The sequence below is a fragment of the Penaeus vannamei genome, chromosome 20 (genome assembly GCF_042767895.1).
Source record: "Penaeus vannamei isolate JL-2024 chromosome 20, ASM4276789v1, whole genome shotgun sequence".
NCBI classification, from domain to species: Eukaryota; Metazoa; Arthropoda; class Malacostraca; order Decapoda; family Penaeidae; genus Penaeus; species Penaeus vannamei.
In genome coordinates, this window is record NC_091568.1 from 7,681,217 (window position 1) to 7,696,216 (window position 15,000).

The following is a 15,000-nucleotide window of genomic DNA, read 5'->3' on the forward strand; positions in this document are numbered from 1 at the left end:
GACCTGGGCTTCGTGGGGGAGGGGGAGGGGCTTAGGGCTTCATGGGGGAGGAATGGGGAAAGGAACGCCGGGAGTGAGGGCCTGGGCTTCGTGAGGGAGGGGAAGAGGCTTGGGGCTTCATGGGGAAGGGGGAGGAACGCCGGGAGTGAGGACCTGGGCTTCGTGGGGGAGGGGGAGGGGCTTAGGGCTTCATGGGGGAGGAATGGGGAAAGGAACGCCGGGAGTGAGGGCCTGGGCTTCGTGAGGGAGGGGAAGAGGCTTGGGGCTTCATGGGGAAGGGGGAGGAACGCCGGGAGTGAGGACCTGGGCTTCGTGGGGGAGGGGGAGGGGCTTAGGGCTTCATGGGGGAGGAATGGGGAAAGGAACGCCGGGAGTGAGGGCCTGGGCTTCGTGAGGGAGGGGAAGAGGCTTGGGGCTTCATGGGGAAGGGGGAGGAACGCCGGGAGTGAGGACCTGGGCTTCGTGGGGGGAGGGGGAGGGGCTTAGGGCTTCATGGGGGAGGAATGGGGAAAGGAACGCCGGGAGTGAGGGCCTGGGCTTCGTGAGGGAGGGGAAGAGGCTTGGGGCTTCATGGGGAAGGGGGAGGAACGCCGGGAGTGAGGACTTGGGCTTCGTGGGGGAGGGGGAGGGGCTTAGGGCTTCATGGGGGAGGAATGGGGAAAGGAACGCCGGGAGTGAGGGCCTGGGCTTCGTGAGGGAGGGGAAGAGGCTTGGGGCTTCATGGGGAAGGGGGAGGAACGCCGGGAGTGAGGACCTGGGCTTCGTGGGGGAGGGGGAGGGGCTTAGGGCTTCATGGGGGAGGAATGGGGAAAGGAACGCCGGGAGTGAGGGCCTGGGCTTCGTGAGGGAGGGGAAGAGGCTTGGGGCTTCATGGGGAAGGGGGAGGAACGCCGGGAGTGAGGACCTGGGCTTCGTGGGGGAGGGGGAGGGGGAAGGGCTTCATGGGGGAGGAATGGGGAAAGGAACGCCGGGAGTGAGGGCCTGGGCTTCGTGAGGGAGGGGAAGAGGCTTGGGGCTTCATGGGGAAGGGGGGAGGAACGCCGGGAGTGAGGACCTGGGCTTCGTGGGGGAGGGGGAGGGGCTTAGGGCTTCATGGGGGGAGGAATGGGGAAAGGAACGCCGGGAGTGAGGGCCTGGGCTTCGTGAGGGAGGGGAAGAGGCTTGGGGCTTCATGGGAAGGGGGAGGAACGCCGGGAGTGAGGACCTGGGCTTCGTGGGGGAGGGGGAGGGGCTTAGGGCTTCATGGGGGAGGAATGGGGAAAGGAACGCCGGGAGTGAGGGCCTAGGCTTCGTGAGGGAGGGGAAGAGGCTTGGGGCTTCATGGGGAAGGGGGAGGAACGCCGGGAGTGAGGACCTGGGCTTCGTGGGGGAGGGGGAGGGGCTTAGGGCTTCATGGGGGAGGAATGGGGGAAAGGAACGCCGGGAGTGAGGACCTGGGCTTCGTGGGGGAGGGGGAGGGGCTTGGGGCTTCATGGGGGAGGAATGGGGAAAGGAACGCCGGGAGTGAGGACCTGGGCTTCGTGGGGGAGGGGGAGGGGGGAAGGGCTTCATGGGGGAGGAATGGGGAAAGGAACGCCGGGAGTGAGGGCCTGGGCTTCGTGAGGGAGGGGAAGAGGCTTGGGGCTTCATGGGGAAGGGGGAGGAACGCCGGGAGTGAGGACCTGGGCTTCGTGAGGGAGGGGAAGAGGCTTGGGGCTTCATGGGGAAGGGGGAGGAACGCCGGGAGTGAGGACCTGGGCTTCGTGGGGGAGGGGGAGGGGCTTAGGGCTTCATGGGGGAGGAATGGGGAAAGGAACGCCGGGAGTGAGGGCCTGGGCTTCGTGAGGGAGGGGAAGAGGCTTGGGGCTTCATGGGGAAGGGGGAGGAACGCCGGGAGTGAGGACCTGGGCTTCGTGGGGGGAGGGGGAGGGGCTTAGGGCTTCATGGGGGAGGAATGGGGAAAGGAACGCCGGGAGTGAGGGCCTGGGCTTCGTGAGGGAGGGGAAGAGGCTTGGGGCTTCATGGGGAAGGGGGAGGAACGCCGGGAGTGAGGACCTGGGCTTCGTGGGGGAGGGGGAGGGGCTTAGGGCTTCATGGGGGGAGGAATGGGGAAAGGAACGCCGGGAGTGAGGGCCTGGGCTTCGTGAGGGAGGGGAAGAGGCTTGGGGCTTCATGGGGAAGGGGGAGGAACGCCGGGAGTGAGGACCTGGGCTTCGTGGGGGAGGGGGAGGGGCTTAGGGCTTCATGGGGGAGGAATGGGGAAAGGAACGCCGGGAGTGAGGGCCTGGGCTTCGTGAGGGAGGGGAAGAGGCTTGGGGCTTCATGGGGAAGGGGGAGGAACGCCGGGAGTGAGGACTTGGGCTTCGTGGGGGAGGGGGAGGGGCTTAGGGCTTCATGGGGGAGGAATGGGGAAAGGAACGCCGGGAGTGAGGGCCTGGGCTTCGTGAGGGAGGGGAAGAGGCTTGGGGCTTCATGGGGAAGGGGGAGGAACGCCGGGAGTGAGGACCTGGGCTTCGTGGGGGAGGGGGAGGGGCTTAGGGCTTCATGGGGGAGGAATGGGGAAAGGAACGCCGGGAGTGAGGGCCTGGGCTTCGTGAGGGAGGGGAAGAGGCTTGGGGCTTCATGGGGAAGGGGGAGGAACGCCGGGAGTGAGGACCTGGGCTTCGTGGGGGAGGGGGAGGGGCTTAGGGCTTCATGGGGGAGGAATGGGGAAAGGAACGCCGGGAGTGAGGGCCTGGGCTTCGTGAGGGAGGGGAAGAGGCTTGGGGCTTCATGGGGAAGGGGGAGGAACGCCGGGAGTGAGGACCTGGGCTTCGTGGGGGAGGGGGAGGGGCTTAGGGCTTCATGGGGGAGGAATGGGGAAAGGGAACGCCGGGAGTGAGGGCCTGGGCTTCGTGAGGGAGGGGAAGAGGCTTGGGGCTTCATGGGGAAGGGGGAGGAACGCCGGGAGTGAGGACCTGGGCTTCGTGGGGGAGGGGGAGGGGGAAGGGCTTCATGGGGGAGGAATGGGGAAAGGAACGCCGGGAGTGAGGGCCTGGGCTTCGTGAGGGAGGGGAAGAGGCTTGGGGCTTCATGGGGAAGGGGGAGGAACGCCGGGAGTGAGGACCTGGGCTTCGTGGGGGAGGGGGAGGGGCTTAGGGCTTCATGGGGGAGGAATGGGGAAAGGAACGCCGGGAGTGAGGGCCTGGGCTTCGTGAGGGAGGGGAAGAGGCTTGGGGCTTCATGGGGAAGGGGGAGGAACGCCGGGAGTGAGGACCTGGGCTTCGTGGGGGAGGGGGAGGGGGGAAGGGCTTCATGGGGGAGGAATGGGGAAAGGAACGCCGGGAGTGAGGGCCTGGGCTTCGTGAGGGAGGGGAAGAGGCTTGGGGCTTCATGGGGAAGGGGGAGGAACGCCGGGAGTGAGGACCTGGGCTTCGTGGGGGAGGGGGAGGGGGAAGGGCTTCATGGGGGAGGAATGGGGAAAGGAACGCCGGGAGTGAGGACCTGGGCTTCGTGGGGGAGGGGGAGGGGCTTAGGGCTTCATGGGGGAGGAATGGGGAAAGGAACGCCGGGAGTGAGGGCCTGGGCTTCGTGAGGGAGGGGAAGAGGCTTGGGGCTTCATGGGGAAGGGGGAGGAAACGCCGGGGAGTGAGGACCTGGGCTTCGTGGGGGAGGGGGAGGGGGAAGGGCTTCATGGGGGAGGAATGGGGAAAGGAACGCCGGGAGTGAGGGCCTGGGCTTCGTGAGGGAGGGGAAGAGGCTTGGGGCTTCATGGGGAAGGGGGAGGAACGCCGGGAGTGAGGACCTGGGCTTCGTGGGGGGAGGGGGAGGGGGAAGGGCTTCATGGGGGAGGAATGGGGAAAGGAACGCCGGGAGTGAGGGCCTGGGCTTCGTGAGGGAGGGGAAGAGGCTTGGGGCTTCATGGGGAAGGGGGAGGAACGCCGGGAGTGAGGACCTGGGCTTCGTGGGGGAGGGGGAGGGGCTTAGGGCTTCATGGGGGAGGAATGGGGAAAGGAACGCCGGGAGTGAGGGCCTGGGCTTCGTGAGGGAGGGGAAGAGGCTTGGGGCTTCATGGGGAAGGGGGAGGAACGCCGGGAGTGAGGACCTGGGCTTCGTGGGGGAGGGGGAGGGGCTTAGGGCTTCATGGGGGAGGAATGGGGAAAGGAACGCCGGGAGTGAGGGCCTGGGCTTCGTGAGGGAGGGGAAGAGGCTTGGGGTTTCATGGGGAAGGGGGAGGAACGCCGGGAGTGAGGACCTGGGCTTCGTGGGGGAGGGGGAGGGGGAAGGGCTTCATGGGGGAGGAATGGGGAAAGGAACGCCGGGAGTGAGGGCCTGGGCTTCGTGAGGGAGGGGAAGAGGCTTGGGGCTTCATGGGGAAGGGGGAGGAACGCCGGGAGTGAGGACCTGGGCTTCGTGGGGGAGGGGGAGGGGGAAGGGCTTCATGGGGGAGGAATGGGGAAAGGAACGCCGGGAGTGAGGGCCTGGGCTTCGTGGAGGGAGGGGAAGAGGCTTGGGGCTTCATGGGGAAGGGGGAGGAACGCCGGGAGTGAGGACCTGGGCTTCGTGGGGGAGGGGGAGGGGGAAGGGCTTCATGGGGGAGGAATGGGGAAAGGAACGCCGGGAGTGAGGGCCTGGGCTTCGTGAGGGAGGGGAAGAGGCTTGGGGCTTCATGGGGAAGGGGGAGGAACGCCGGGAGTGAGGACCTGGGCTTCGTGGGGGAGGGGGAGGGGGAAGGGCTTCATGGGGGAGGAATGGGGGAAAGGAACGCCGGGAGTGAGGGCCTGGGCTTCGTGAGGGAGGGGAAGAGGCTTGGGGCTTCATGGGGAAGGGGGAGGAACGCCGGGAGTGAGGACCTGGGCTTCGTGGGGGAGGGGGAGGGGGAAGGGCTTCATGGGGGAGGAATGGGGAAAGGAACGCCGGGAGTGAGGGCCTGGGCTTCGTGAGGGAGGGGAAGAGGCTTGGGGTTTCATGGGGAAGGGGGAGGAACGCCGGGAGTGAGGACCTGGGCTTCGTGGGGGAGGGGGAGGGGGAAGGGCTTCATGGGGGAGGAATGGGGAAAGGAACGCCGGGAGTGAGGGCCTGGGCTTCGTGAGGGAGGGGAAGAGGCTTGGGGCTTCATGGGGAAGGGGGAGGAACGCCGGGAGTGAGGACCTGGGCTTCGTGGGGGAGGGGGAGGGGGAAGGGCTTCATGGGGGAGGAATGGGGAAAGGAACGCCGGGAGTGAGGGCCTGGGCTTCGTGAGGGAGGGGAAGAGGCTTGGGGCTTCATGGGGAAGGGGGAGGAACGCCGGGAGTGAGGACCTGGGCTTCGTGGGGGAGGGGGAGGGGCTTAGGGCTTCATGGGGGAGGAATGGGGAAAGGAACGCCGGGAGTGAGGACCTGGGCTTCGTGAGGGAGGGGAAGAGGCTTGGGGCTTCATGGGGAAGGGGGAGGAACGCCGGGAGTGAGGACCTGGGCTTCGTGGGGGAGGGGGAGGGGCTTAGGGCTTCATGGGGGAGGAATGGGGAAAGGAACGCCGGGAGTGAGGGCCTGGGCTTCGTGAGGGAGGGGAAGAGGCTTGGGGCTTCATGGGGAAGGGGGAGGAACGCCGGGAGTGAGGACCTGGGCTTCGTGGGGAGGGGGAGGGGGAAGGGCTTCATGGGGGAGGAATGGGGAAAGGAACGCCGGGAGTGAGGACCTGGGCTTCGTGGGGAGGGGGAGGGGAGGGCTTCATGGGGGAGGAATGGGGAAAGGAACGCCGGGAGTGAGGGCCTGGGCTTCGTGAGGGAGGGGAAGAGGCTTGGGGCTTCATGGGGAAGGGGGAGGAACGCCGGGAGTGAGGACCTGGGCTTCGTGGGGAGGGGGAGGGGAAGGGCTTCATGGGGGAGGAATGGGGAAAGGAACGCCGGGAGTGAGGGCCTGGGCTTCGTGAGGGAGGGGAAGAGGCTTGGGGCTTCATGGGGAAGGGGGGAGGAACGCCGGGAGTGAGGACCTGGGCTTCGTGGGGGAGGGGGAGGGGCTTAGGGCTTCATGGGGGAGGAATGGGGAAAGGAACGCCGGGAGTGAGGGCCTGGGCTTCGTGAGGGAGGGGAAGAGGCTTGGGGTTTCATGGGGAAGGGGGAGGAACGCCGGGAGTGAGGACCTGGGCTTCGTGGGGGAGGGGGAGGGGGAAGGGCTTCATGGGGGAGGAATGGGGAAAGGAACGCCGGGAGTGAGGGCCTGGGCTTCGTGAGGGAGGGGAAGAGGCTTGGGGCTTCATGGGGAAGGGGAGGAACGCCGGGAGTGAGGACCTGGGCTTCGTGGGGGAGGGGGAGGGGGAAGGGCTTCATGGGGGAGGAATGGGGAAAGGAACGCCGGGAGTGAGGGCCTGGGCTTCGTGAGGGAGGGGAAGAGGCTTGGGGCTTCATGGGGAAGGGGGAGGAACGCCGGGAGTGAGGACCTGGGCTTCGTGGGGGAGGGGGAGGGGCTTAGGGCTTCATGGGGGAGGAATGGGGAAAGGAACGCCGGGAGTGAGGGACCTGGGCTTCGTGAGGGAGGGGAAGAGGCTTGGGGCTTCATGGGGAAGGGGGAGGAACGCCGGGAGTGAGGACCTGGGCTTCGTGGGGGAGGGGGAGGGGCTTAGGGCTTCATGGGGGAGGAATGGGGAAAGGAACGCCGGGAGTGAGGGCCTGGGCTTCGTGAGGGAGGGGAAGAGGCTTGGGGCTTCATGGGGAAGGGGGAGGAACGCCGGGAGTGAGGACCTGGGCTTCGTGGGGGAGGGGGAGGGGCTTAGGGGCTTCATGGGGGAGGAATGGGGAAAGGAACGCCGGGAGTGAGGGCCTGGGCTTCGTGAGGGAGGGGAAGAGGCTTGGGGCTTCATGGGGAAGGGGGAGGAACGCCGGGAGTGAGGACCTGGGCTTCGTGGGGGAGGGGGAGGGGCTTAGGGCTTCATGGGGGAGGAATGGGGAAAGGAACGCCGGGAGTGAGGGGCCTGGGCTTCGTGAGGGAGGGGAAGAGGCTTGGGGCTTCATGGGGAAGGGGGAGGAACGCCGGGAGTGAGGACCTGAGGCTTCGTGGGGGAGGGGGAGGGGGCTTAGGGGCTACATGGGGGAGGAATGGGGAAAGGAACGCCGGGAGTGAGGGCCTGGGCTTCGTGAGGGAGGGGAAGAGGCTTGGGGCTTCATGGGGGAGGAACGCCGGGAGTGAGGGCCTGGGGCTTCGTGGGGGAGGGGGAGGGTTTCATGGGGGAGGGGGAGGGGGTCATGGAGGAGGGGGAGGAACGCCGGAAGTGAGGGTCTGGGCTTCGTGAGGGAGGGGGAGGGGGACGGGCTTGGGGCTTCATGGGGGAGGGGCTTGGGGCTTCGTGAGGGAGGGGGAGGGGCTTCATGGGGGAGGAACGCCGGGTGTGAGGGCCTGGGCTTCGTGAGGGAGGGGGAGGGGGACGGGCTTGGGCCTTCATCGGGAGGGGGAGGGGCTTGGGGCTTCGTGAGGGAGGGGTGGTCTGTGAGATATCATGAGGGAGTGTGAGGGCCTTGGGGCTTCGTGAGGGAGGGGGAGGGGCTTGGGGTTGCATGAGGGAGTGTGAGGGCCTTGGGGCTTCGTGAGGGAGGGGGAGGGGCTTGGGGTTTCATAGGGGAAGGTGAGGGGCTTGGGGTTGCATGAGGAAGTGTGTTTTTTTAAGGGTATCATAAAGAGGCGTGAGGTCCTCGTGGTTTCATGAGATAGTGTGAGGACTATGAGGTATCATGAGGAGGTATGAAGGCCTTGTGATATCATGAGAGAGTATGAGGTTTTTGAGGTATCATGAGGAAGTGTCAGGGACTTAAGGTATCACGAGAGAGAGAGCAAAAACTTTGAATTATCATGAGGAGTGTGAGGGAAGTAAAGTAAGAACGAAGGATGAGGCGAGGACGACGAGAAAATGAGGGGCAGAGTGTAAGGAAAGAAGGATAGCGAAGATAATAAGAAACGGGGCAAAGTGAGAGATAATGAGGATAGAGGGAAATGAGGTAAAGATAGTGAGAAATGAGGTGAGGGTAAGAATCTTTGAACATGAGGAGGAAATAGGTATTGTGAAGTAGCCAAAAAAAAAAAAAAATCGATTAAAGAGAAATGTCGGAAAAAATTAGAAAATGAGGGAATTGTAAGAAATGAGGTGACTAAAAGAAGACTACAAAACGATACAGTAAATACCCAAATAACGTGAAAAAAAAGAGAAACGGGAAAATACACAAGTGTTCAGGAAACGAAGGAAATGAGGGAGTGTGAGTGCAGTTTAGAGTAATGAGGGGCTGGGGGGAAGGGGGGGAGTACCCAGCCAATAAATTTACTTGAGTGACTCTCTGCTACATTAGGCTCCACCCAAATGAGTGGGCGGGATGAACTATGAGGGCGAATGAGGAGTGAGAAGGGAGTGCAGAGGAGGTAGAAGGGAGGGGAGTGAGGGGGGGGAGGGATGAGAGTGATAAAGGGAGTGTGAAGTAGGATAGGGTGAAAAGGAACAGTGATGTTGAGTGCAATAAATTAGTAATAAAGATAGTAATACCACTACTACTACTACTAATAATAATAATAATAGTAGTAGCAGCAGCAGCAGCAGAAGTTGTAGTAGTAGTAATAATAATAATAATAATGATAATAATAACAACAACAATAATAATAATGATAAAGTGAACAGCAACAGGGGTAGTGATAAATACAATAACAGCAACAACAATATCTTCAACAACAATAGTTATAACAACAGTATCAACAACTTTCACACTGTAACAACCACACTGCTCCTTCTCTTATAACTGCTTATAACAACAACAATAATCATTCGACTTTCTTCCACACACCATTTAACAGCTTTAATTTATCTCAAAGATACAGATTTACACTAAAATCGCAAATTGATCTAATATTCCACTGTACATATATATCCACGAAGAAAAACAGAAGAAAATGATATAAATCATTTGTGTTTGGCGTAACTAAGCTTATTACTTCGACACTCCATCTTTAATAAACGAGCCATCGTCTCACACACACAAAAAAGAAAAAAAATAAAGAAAAAAACACAAAAAAGGGTAAAATAAACTGGAAACGGTTCCAAAAATGATGAACATAAATCAGAACCGGCAACTCCCACCCACCCCGTTCCCTGGATCCCCCTCAAACCCCGTTATAGCGACACGACACATTTCAAACAGTCGTACAAAAAAGACCGATTCAAAAGCGCTTATCAATAAAGGTCAGACATAACAATAAAATATCTCGAATCCGACCTTAATGACAGCCTGGGATTTGGGTCGGGGAGTACATAACAGTGATAAGTAGATAGAGAGTGGGAGAAGAGAAAGGGGTGCGTGGGATAGAGATGGAGAGAGGGACGGAATACTGTATATATATATGAACACACACACACACAAATACACAAACACACACACACACACACACACACACACACACACACACACACACCCAGAGAGAGAGAGAGAGAGAGAGAGAGAGAGAGAGAGAGAGAGAGAGAGAGAGAGAGAGAGAGAGAGAGAGAGAGAGAGAGAGAGGAGAGAGACAGACAGACAGACAGACAGAAGCAGAGATAGAGACAGAGAAGGGAGAGAGAGAGAGAGAGAAGGGAGAGAGAGAGAGAGAGAAGGGAGAGAGAGAGAGAGAGAGAGAGAGAGAGAGAGAGAGAGAGAGAGAGAGAGAGAGAAGCAGAGACAGAGACAAAGAAGGGGGGAGAGAGAGAGAGAGAGAGAGAGAGAGAGAGAGAGAAGAGAGAGAGAGAGAGAGAGAGAGAGAGAGAGAGAGAGAGAGAGAGAGAGAGAGAGAGAGAGACACAGAGAGAAAGAGACAGAAACAGACAGACAGAAGCAGAGACAGAGACAAAGAAGGGGATAGAGAGAGAGAGAGAGAGAGAGAGAGAGAGAGAGAGAGAGAGACAGAGAGAGAGAGAGAGAGAGAGAGAGAGAGAGAGACGAAAAGAGACTGATGGAGAGACAGACAGAGCTAGATAGACAGAGAGAAAGAGAGACAAAAAGACAGAGACAGAGACAAAAATAGAGAAAGAGATCGGTAGAGAGACAAAGATAGATATAGAAACAGAGATAGATGAACAGACAGATAGGTTGAGAGAGAGAGAGAGAAACATACAAAGCCAGAGATATAGACTGATGGAGAAACAGACAGAGACAGAGATTGACAGAGAGAGAGACACAGGGAGACAGAGACAGAGATAGATAGAGAGAGAAAGAGACAGAGAAAGGCAAGAGTCAGAGAGACAGACAGAGAGAGGGAGAGAGGGAGACGGCAAATAAAAACATCAATAACTACAAGTTTTGATTTATAGAAAGACGGAACAGAGGTAAATTAATAACAAAGAGAGAGACACAGAACAACAAACAAATAGACAGGAACAAAATTCGATAAAGAAAAGAGGGAGACAGAAACTAAAAAGATAAATTAATAAACATAAAAACGTGTAAAAAAAAGAAGAAGAAAGAGACATAGAACGAGAAGAATGTGATAAACAAGACGAAAAGAAGGGAGAAGAAAAACGCAAGGAAAGGGACGTGAGAAAAAATGGAAGGAGAGGAAGATGAACAAGAAGAGGAGAAAATAAGAATAGTGATACGAGGATGACCGGAAAGACAAGGAAAGAGAAAAAGGAAAATAATAAGAAAAAGAGGACGAGGAGAAAGAACAAGACGAAAAAAGAAGAAGAATGAGAAGATACAGAAGAAGAAAAAGAAGAAGAAGAAAAAAAAGAAGAAGAAAGAGAAGAAAAAAGAAAAGGATAAAAATAATACGAATGAAAATGGATAGAAAGAAAAGAATAAGAGAAGATTCAACCAAAAAAAAAGTAAAAAAAAAAAAAAAAAAAAAAAAAAAAAAAAAAAAAGGAATAACAGATAAGCAAAGAAGAAGAGAGACGAGAATAACACCCCAGAAGAAGCCTCAGCGAAGCCTCCCTGAAGCCTCCGTGTGAGTGTTATCGTGCGTGAACAGAAATTCTTGACCGATTAATCCTTTTGTTTCCGGCAAGCAGTGTGTCTTGTTCTTGCGCTTCTCTGCTGGGAGGCCCTGGCTTCTGGCTTTGTGCTTGGCTTTGTGCGTTTGGGGTCTTTTTTCCATTTTTTGAATCTGTTTTTTTTAATCTGTTTTTTTCTTGTTCTTTTTTTTTTCTTCTTCTTCTTCTTCTTCTTTTCTTTTTCTTTTTCTTTTTCTTCTTTTTCTTCTTCTTCTTCTTCTTCTTCTTCTTCTTCTTCTTCATCTTCTTCTTCTTCTTTTCTGTCTTTCTGGTTTTCTGTTTCTGTTTGTCTGTCTGTCTGTCTTTCTCTTTCTTCTTCCCAACGTCTTTAAACTCTCTTCTCTTTCTCTCTTTCTCTTTCTTTCTTTCTTTCTTTCTGTCTCTCTCTCTCTCTCTCTTTTCTCTCTTTTTCTCTCTGTCTCTCTATCTCTCTCATTCCCATCCCCCATCCTACCCACCCTACCTCCTCTCCTACCCTTCCTCCCCTCCCTCCTTCCCTCCTCTCCCCCCCCTTCACTAATTTTTCTTTCATCTTTCACTTCTTTCGATAATTTCTCCGCGGCAGCTTCCAGAAATTCTCATTCCAATGCATCTCATTATCCTCTCATGAGAGAATCACATCTCATTAGGGTTTCGAGCGCCAACGTGAGCCTCCAGAACCTCCCCCTCGAGCGCTGGGGGGTCGAGGACGAGGTCTGGCAAAAGGGGGTGGAGGGTTGGGGGGGGGGAGGGGCTTCGAGCGCTGGGGGTCGAGGACGAGGTCTGGCAATAGGGGGTGGAGGGTTGGGGTGGGGAGGGGCTTCGAGCGCTGGGGGTCGAGGACGAGGTCTGGCAATAGGGGGTGGAGGGTTGGGGTGGGGGAGGGGCTTCGAGCGCTGGGGTCGAGGACGAGGTCTGGCAATAGGGGGTGGAGGGTTGGGGTGGGGAGGGGCTTCGAGCGCTGGGGGTCGAGGACGAGGTCTGGCAATAGGGGGTGGAGGGTTGGGGTGGGGAGGGGCTTCGAGCGCTGGGGGTCGAGGACGAGGTCTGGCAATAGGGGGTGGAGGGTTGGGGTGGGAGGGGCTTCGAGCGCTGGGGGTCGAGGACGAGGTCTGGCAATAGGGGGTGGAGGGTTGGGGAGGGGCTTCGAGTGCTGGGGGGTCGAGGACGAGGTCTGGCAATAGGGGTGGAGGGGTTGGGGTGGGGAGGGGCTTCGAGGGCTGGGGGTCGAGGGCGAGGTCTGGCAATAGGGGTGGAGGGGTTGGGGTGGGGGAGGGGCTTCGAGCGCTGGGGGGTCGAGGACGAGGTCTGGCAATAGGGGGTGGAGGGTTGGGGTGGGGAGGGGCTTCGAGGCGCTGGGGGGTCGAGGACGAGGTCTGGCAATAGGGGGTGGAGGGTTGGGGAGGGGCTTCGAGTGCTGGGGGGTCGAGGACGAGGTCTGGCAATAGGGGGTGGAGGGTTGGGGTGGGGGAGGGCTTCGAGGGCTGGGGGTCGAGGGCGAGGTCTGGCAATAGGGGGTGGAGGGTTGGGGTGGGGGGGGCTGAGCGCTGGGGGTCGAGGACGAGGTCTGGCAATAGGGGTGGAGGGTTGGGGGGGAGGGGCTTCGAGCGCTGGGGGTCGAGGACGAGGTCTGGCAATAGGGGTGGAGGGTTGGGGTGGGGAGGGGCCTCGAGCGGTGGGGGTCGAGGACGAGGTCTGGCAATAGGGGGTGGAGGGTTGGGGTGGGGAGGGGCTTCGAGCGCTGGGGGGTCGAGGACGAGGTCTGGCAATAGGGGGTGGAGGGTTGGGGTGGGGAGGGGCTTCGAGCGCTGGGGGTCGAGGACGAGGTCTGGCAATAGGGGTGGAGGGTTGGGGTGGGGAGGGGCCTCGAGCGCTGGGGGTCGAGGACGAGGTCTGGCAATAGGGGTGGAGGGTTGGGGTGGGGGGCTTCGAGCGCTGGGGGGTCGAGGACGAGGTCTGGAAATGGGGGGTGGAGGGTTGGGGTGGGGAGGGGCTTCGAGCGCTGGGGGTCGAGGACGAGGTCTGGCAATAGGGGGTGGAGGGGTTGGGGTGGGGGGGCTTCGAGTGCTGGGGGGTCGAGGACGAGGTCTGGCAATAGGGGGTGGAAGGTTGGGGTGGGGGGGGCTTCGAGCGCTGGGGGGTCGAGGACGAGGTCTGGCAATAGGGGGTGGGGTTGGGGTGGTGGAGGCGGTTCGAGCGCTGGGGGGTCGAGGACGAGGTCTGGCAATAGGGGGTGGAGGGTTGGGCTGGGGGAGGGGCTTCGAGCGCTGGGGGGTCGAGGACGAGGTCTGGCAATAGGGGGTGGAGGGTTGGGGTGGGGGAGGGGGGTTGGGGGTAGGGGGTCGAGGACGAGGTCTGGCAATAGGGGTGGAGGGTTGGGGTGGGGGAGGGGCTTCGAGCGCTGGGGGGTCGAGGACGAGGTCTGGCAATAGGGGTGGAGGGTTGGGGTGGGGAGGGGCTTCGAGCGCTGGGGGGTCGAGGACGAGGTCTGGCAATAGGGGGTGGGGGTTGGGGTGGGGGGCTTCGAGCGCTGGGGGTCGAGGACGAGGTCTGGCAATAGGGGGTATGGAGGGTTGGGGTGGGGGGGCTTCGAGCGTGGGGGTCGAGGACGAGGTCTGGCAATAGGGGGTGGAGGGTTGGGGTGGGAGGGCTTCGAGCGCTGGGGTCGAGGACGAGGTCTGGCAATAGGGTGGAGGGTTGGGGTGGGGAGGGGCTTCGAGCGCTGGGGGGTCGAGGACGAGGTCTGGCAATAGGGGGTGGGGGTTGGGGTGAGGGAGGGGGTTGGGGGTAGGGGTAAGGGGGGTAGGGTGAAGAAATAGTCTTCAAGAAACTTTGATTGTTTGTTTTGTTTGTGTGTTTGGTTTGTTTGTTTGCTTGTTTGTTGCTTTTGTTGTTTTGTTTGTCAGTTCGTCCTTTCGATTCATTATGCAAATGAGCATCCTAGAATTACTATTTTTTATATTCGTGAATTTGGTTATTCCTGATTTTTTTTTTTTTGTTGTTGATTATCTTTCTTTTTAATCGTGAATTTCACTATCTGTGACGTTGTTTAGTTGTTTGTTATATCTTACTTGATTATTACCTTACATACGTTATCAACAATAAAAAAGAGATGGATATATCGATTTATAAATAGATAGATAGATCGGTGGGTTGATAGGCTGATAGACAGATAGAGAGATGGACAGACAGATAGATCGATATAGATAGTTAGGCAGATAGATAGATAGATAGATAGATAGATAGATTGATAGATTGATAAATAGATAGAGCGAGAGCGAGAGAGAGAGAGAAAGAGGGAGAGAGAGAGAAAGAGGGAGAGAGAGAGAGAGCGAGAGAGAGAGAGAGAGAGAGAGAGAGAGAGAGAGAGAGAGAGAGAGAGAGAGAGAGAGAGAGAGAGAGAGAGAGAGAGAGAGAGAGAGAGAGAGAGAGACAGAAATAGAGAGAGAGAGAGAGAGTGAGAGATAGAGAGAGAGAGAGAGAGAGATAGAGAGAGATAGAGATAGAGATAGATAGATAGATAGATAGAGAGAGAGAGAGAGAGAGAGAGAGAGAGAGAGAGAGAGAGAGAAAGAAAGAGAGAGAAAGAGACAGAGAGAGAGCGAGACAAAGACAGAGAGAGACATACAGACAGACAGAGAACGAGAGAGAGCCAAACAAACAGACAGACAAACAAACAGAAAGAGACCAAAAAGAGGAATCAAAGAAAGGAGGAAAAACGACAAGGAAACAAAAAACTACGAAACATCTTTTACGGCACAACAAAAGAGAGGAGAAGGAGGAGGTGGGAGAAGGGAGGGGGGGTGGGGGGTAAGCAAGTACTTTCCCCCAGCTGCATTTAAGATCTTGATGACGTGGGGGGGGGTCGGGGGGTCGGGGGGGAGGGCGGAGGAAAGGGAAGGAGAGGAGAGAGGAAAGGAATTTTTAGAAGAAAGAGAAAAACAAAGACAAAAATACAACAACAACAAAATACCCTAGATCCAAACAACAATAAAACCAAATTTAAGAGAGAGAAACATACAAACAAAAATGATAAAAACAAAGAAAAATAACAAAAAACAAACAAACCGCAAATTTCCTACCCTTCGT

The 15,000-nt window shown here is 58.0% G+C and overlaps 1 protein-coding gene across 2 annotated transcripts in view; it reads right to left on the bottom strand.

Moving 5' to 3' along the window:
- LOC113828943 (endothelin-converting enzyme 2) overlaps positions 1-15,000 on the bottom strand; it is a 455,139-nt gene that overhangs the window by 44,178 nt on the left and 395,961 nt on the right. The window lies entirely within an intron of this gene.